At 31.8% G+C, this 5,946-nt stretch overlaps 1 pseudogene across 1 annotated transcript; it reads left to right on the forward strand.

Annotated features, from left to right (window-relative positions):
• Nucleotides 1–3,954: 3,954 nt before the first annotated feature.
• On the forward strand, nt 3,955–5,413 carry LOC100790737 (peroxidase 44-like; annotated as a pseudogene). Its single transcript, XR_005889878.1, has one exon. The product of XR_005889878.1 is annotated as a peroxidase 44-like (transcript).
• The last annotated feature ends 533 nt before the right edge of the window (nt 5,414–5,946 follow it).

Here is a 5,946-nt window from a genome sequence, read left to right on the forward strand (position 1 = left end):
CTAATATATAATATGCAATATTATAAAATTTGAAGTAAAAAAAGGATATTTTACATCAAAAGGGTATTTTTTTTGTTTTTTCTAGATGGAGTTTTTTTTGAATTATTTACCTAAAAGAATAAGTCGTAACAGATATTATAACAAAAATATTTAAATAAAATAATATTAAAAAGAGATAATATATTTAAATAATAAAACATTACAAAAATATACAACATATTAAATAAAAACATAAAAAATATATAACATATTAAATAAAATTAATAATAAGTAAAATTTAAATTATTTATTTAATAATTAAATAAATAAATTTTGTAAGCAATTTAAAAAAAATTAAAAACAAAACAAAATAAAAAATGCCTAAAAAATTCTTAATATTATTAAATAATATATAATATTATAAAATTAAAAAAAAGTACATAGCGAAGCCGTAGCCAAGTTCAGGACCTCCATGCACCTCCAAATTAAAAAATAAGTATTACAACTTAAAGTCGTAAGACCAAAAAAAAAACTTTTATAAAATAAAAAAATTACACTAAAATAGTAAATAATTTTACGACTCCAAGTTTTATTTTATAAAAAAGTTATAACTTCAAAGTTATAAAAAAAATTATACAAAAAAATTATAATAGTAACAGATGGTAGAACTTTTAACTCAGACATTATAACACATGTTAGTACTTACTTCTTTAAGTAAATAATTCAATAAACAACACCATTTAGAAAAACGAAAAAAAAAACCTATTTTTGGTATAAAAAAAAACTCCATCTTGATAGTTGACATGCAAAAAGAAAAAGTAAAACGTTAAATAAAAAACAAAAGGTAACAGACACGTTACAGGTGTTTGAAGTTTTCGTTGGATTTAGTCGACCGGATTCTTCGAAGATTTTGGTATTGTTGTGCATAAGATATGCTATTAATTAATAAATTAATAATAGATCAAAGTAATTAATACAAATTTCATTGTTTCAACATGCTGGATCAACGGGCAAGTTTAGACTTCTACGGCATCGTCGAAATTTCACCAAGTATATAATTCTGTAGTTTTTAGTATATAGAAATCTTATTCGAAACATACTCTGATACTAAATCTCTCAGAATAAAAAAAAATATAAATAAATCATGATTTGCCACTAACCCTTTGACTAGTTCCAATGCAAATTCCAAACAATACGTTTTTTATTTTATTTTGGTGAATATTCCACGCATATACAATACTAGGGTCATAGTAATTAAGCAAATTAATATATGAAATAATTTGTACATTTTTGGTGAACATCTTGCATTGCATTGTACCGCTTTCAAGAAAAACAATCATACATATCCAAATTTCAGTATGAGTGTTTATATTTAGACACCAACAAATTCCAAATTCCTAGTTGATATCTTTATTTTATTTTTTTATTTTTCTTTTTTATCAAATCATATCATTTATTTAGGCTTCTTTTTCTTTCTCTCTTAAGATATCACATAGCACATGAATGAGTATATTTATTCTTTCAACATTACCTTAAATCATGATTTTATGTGTTTGGATGGGACAATTCAGCAAGAGAATTTGTTTTTTTTAAAGAATTTAAAATGATTCATATAAAATAACTTGTTTGTATAGAATATTTGAAAGGAAATTTAATTTTTTGTATTTTTATGAATCATTTTGATTGACTAAAATAGTGGAATTTCAAATTCTCTCAAAAAATATAGAATTTGAAATTCTTTTTTTCAGACATGTCGACTCTAACTCACGTTCTTACTCGCGACTCTTTATCGCTCAACACTTGCAACTACGAGTGACCAAAGTTTTTACGACTGACATCGACATAAGTTGTTTTTCACTAACGTTGGTCGATGTTTTTTTGGTTAGAATTTTTTTGTATGATGTCAACCAAAGTTATTTTTTTGCCGATATCAACTAAGATTTTTTTTAGATGATGTTGGTTAGGGTTATTTTCTCACTGACGTCAGTCATGAGAATTTTTTGCTGACGTCGGCCAAAGATTTTTTTGACCGTTGTCATCTAGGTTTTTTCAGTTGATGTTGACCAATGATTTTTTTTTTGCCGACGTTGGCTAGATTTTTTCTACTGACATCGATCATTGCTAAGTTTTGAGTAGACACCTGCTAGGATTTTTCAGCCGATGTCAATTAGGTTTTTCTAGCCAACATTAGCTAAAACTATTTTTTAACCAATATCAGCTAGGGTTATTTTTCAGTCGATGTTAGCTAGAGTGTTTTGGCTGATGTCAACTAGATTTTATTATCCGACATCGGTTAGGATTTGTTTTGCCGACATCGACTAGGATTTTCTAGCTGACATACACCAGAGCTATTTCTTAACCACAATAGCTAGATTTTTTTATTGATGCTAGCTAGGGTTTTTTCTGGTAACACCAGCTAGGTATTTTTTACCGACATTGAGTATGACTATTTTTAGTCGACATCGACTAGGTTCTTATAGTCGACATCCACTAGAGTTTTTTCGGCCAACATCGGTCAAAACTATTTTTTAGCCAACATCAGCCAAGACTATTTTATAGCCGATGTTGGGTAGGGTTTTTTGTCCGACATTGGTCAGGGCTATTTTTTAGCCAACGTCGACTAGGGATTTTTCGGTCAACGTTGACCAATGATGTTTTTCGGCCGATATTGGATACGTTCTATTGGTCGGCATCGACCAAGCTATTTTTTTAGCCGATATTATGTAGATTTTTTTGTCAATGCCTGCTAGAATTTTTTAGGCCGACATTGGCTAAAAATAGTCTTGGTTAATGTCGTTTGAAAAGACCCTAGACGGTGTTGGCCAAACAAACCCTAGTCGACGTTGGTAAAAAAAATCTAGTCAACATCTGCTGAAAAATAGACTCAACCAACGTTAACCGAAAAATAGTCCCAGCTAACGTCAGATGACAAATATTTCCGGCATACTTTGACAAAAAAACCTTATTTGATGTTGATCAAAAAATAACCTTGGTTGATGTCGGTTTAAAAACATCATTGGTTGTGGTCAGATAAAACAACCCTAGTAAAAATTATCAACTGATTAATATTTCAAAAAAAATATATTCTAGCAGGCATTGACAAATATGTTCAAAAAACTATCTTATAAATATATAAATATACTCTTTAGATTTTTATAAGGTGATTTTCAACTGATTAATATTTTAAAAATATGTCTAATAATTATCAATGGAGTACAAATATGTTCAAAAACTATCTTATACTCTTTGACCAATAGGATAAATTATTAAGGGTGTGTTTGATTTGCATTTTCATTTTCTGTTTTTATTTTCTGAAAGCTGTTTTCATTTTCAAAAGATTAGAATTTTGAAAACATGTTTGGTTTGACTTCTTGTTTTCTGTTTTCATGAAATAAAAATACTGAAAATTTATTATATATTGACTTCTTGTCTTTTTTTTATTTTTAGATTTGCTTAAAATTACATTCATCGTCACCGCAATTTCATTTTACCCGAAATAAGATTTTTGTTCTCAACTGAAAATACTGAAAACGAGAATTTATTATTTTCATTTTCTGGTTGTTTCCTATTTTCATTTTCACTGAAAATGTTTTCAGAAATTCAACTAAACACATTTTCATCACCATTTTTTTTTCCAGTGAAAATAAAAACAGAAAACAACCAAACCAAACATCCCCTAAATGATCTTAGACGACCACTTATTTATGGTTTTGACCTATCCTTACGTGATATCTTTAAATTTTTATGTATAAAAGAAAATAAATAATAATACTTTATTAAATTAATCAAAATCATAAATTGAATAATAGTCTAAAACCACTTAATAATTTTTCATTACCGAGGCCATGTGTTAAGAAGTGTGTATTGTTTGTATTTCTCTTACTCTTATTTTATGCAAACCAAACTATTGTAACTTACGATACTTCACATAAGAAACACTCTTCTTAATTTGTAAATATAGGGTTGTGATCATCCCTACTCATAAACTCCACCAAGGCCAACATGGCAGAGAAAGATTCCGGCACCAACGACAGCGTTCGGGGCTACAACCTCATCGACGAAGCGAAGAAAACCCTCGAGGCAGCATGTCCTTCAACTGTCATGTGCAGACATCATAACCCTAGCAACCAGAGACACCGTGGCCTTATCAAGAGGACCCAAATACAACCTTTGGACGGGAAGACGCGACAGATTAGTATCCAACATCAACGACGTCAACATTCCAGGATCTGACAGTCCTGTGTCCGTAACATTACAATTCTTCGCGAGTAAAGGCATAACAAAACAGGAAATGGTGACCCTTTTCAGAGCACACACCGTTGGTGTTGCACATTGTAGTTTCTTTGCTGGCAGAATCTCGGGCGAAACCTGACCCTACTATGGACCCTGCATTGAATGCTAAGTTGGTGAAGTTGTGCAACTCGAGAGGGGATCCAGCTACACCTTTGGATCAGAAAAGTTCTTTTGTTTTTTGAGTTTTATAAGGAGATTCTTGCGAAGAAAGGATTGCTGCAGATTGATCAGCAGCTTGCATTGGATGCGGGTACCAAAGGGTTTGTATTGGATTTCGCTTCGAATGGTGATAAGTTCCAAAAGGGTTTTGCGAATGCGATTGTAAAGATGGGGGAGATTGATGTTCTGGTTGGGAATCAAGGTGAAATTCGTAAGAAATGCTCGGTTTTCAACCGCAACTAGATTAAACAGTTACTACCTTTCGTTCTTTTATAAGAAATAAGTTGAAGTGTATTATACACTATAATTTCTTATAAATAAGACTGGAGATAGTATTATCTAAGATTGATAAAAAAGCATAATTAAGCTGATTTTATGTGAACCAACAAAAACCATAAGTTGCTTCGATGTAGTTCATTATTAATCATATGAACCATGAATAAGTAGCATTGGAATTGTCGTGTACTTTCTCTTCTGTTGATTTGAAATTATGGTTTGAAAAAAGTGTGACATGCCTTGACTTTCGAAAAATTCGTGAACTTGAATGGTGAGCTAATCTCTATGTTGGTGCAGTTCCTTGTTATGATCGTTTTGACTTTTTTTTTTTTTTTTAGTGTTGCGTAAAAAGGCAAAACCCTGTTAGCAGGTTGGGCTTTAGCACTATTACGAAACATATCTTTTGTTGGATCTGAGCTACTCTTTCCTGTCTCCGGACACAAGGGTTTTTCTGTGCACCTTGCTGGTGCATTCAACATTTTAAGTGAAGTGATAAAAATGCCCTTCACTTAAAATTTTAAAAACCTGTCTCTTGTCTCTCTCCCTCTCCCTCTCCCTCACGTGTTCTGCTACTGTTCATCCTCTTCTTCACTTCTGCGTTCTGCTTCCTCGCAACGTCAAGAGGCTGTCGTTCGTCCCTCCGTCCATGCTGCGCCACCAGCGAGTGTCCCTGCTGTCGACATCGACTTCGCCATGGTCCCCGCCGTACTGGGATTATTGTTAACCATAAAGAAATGTCAAAGGCAAATGATGTGACACAATATACATGCACAAAAAATTCAGAGTGCAAAAATAAAATGTCTTCTCTCATTATTGCATTTACCAGGCCTTGATTAAAAATAGTTAGAAAGTGCTAAACTATATTGGCAAACATATGTAAACATGTGATTCATCATTTGAAGTTTTGAGCCAAAACTATAGAAGTATGCATTAGCTCTGCATTAAGGTCCCCGTGACAAAACAATTATGTCTTGAACAAATATGTAAAAGCCATAAAATAATTCTCAGCTCTGATTTAAATAATATAGGAAACACATCCCCATGGGAAAAAAACCATGGGAGAAAAATGGAAAGAAAGGGAAGGTGAAATTTGAAGAAATAATTGTTACTTGATGTATGAATAAGAGTATAACACCGTACACAAAAAAACTTCGTACCCCATTGTTCAGAGGCTCTTCGTTATGCGAAGGTATGGGGGAGGGATGTTGTACGCAACCTTACCCTTGCATATGCAAAGAG

The sequence above is a fragment of the Glycine max genome, chromosome 19 (genome assembly GCF_000004515.6).
Source record: "Glycine max cultivar Williams 82 chromosome 19, Glycine_max_v4.0, whole genome shotgun sequence".
Lineage (NCBI taxonomy): Eukaryota > Viridiplantae > Streptophyta > Magnoliopsida > Fabales > Fabaceae > Glycine > Glycine max.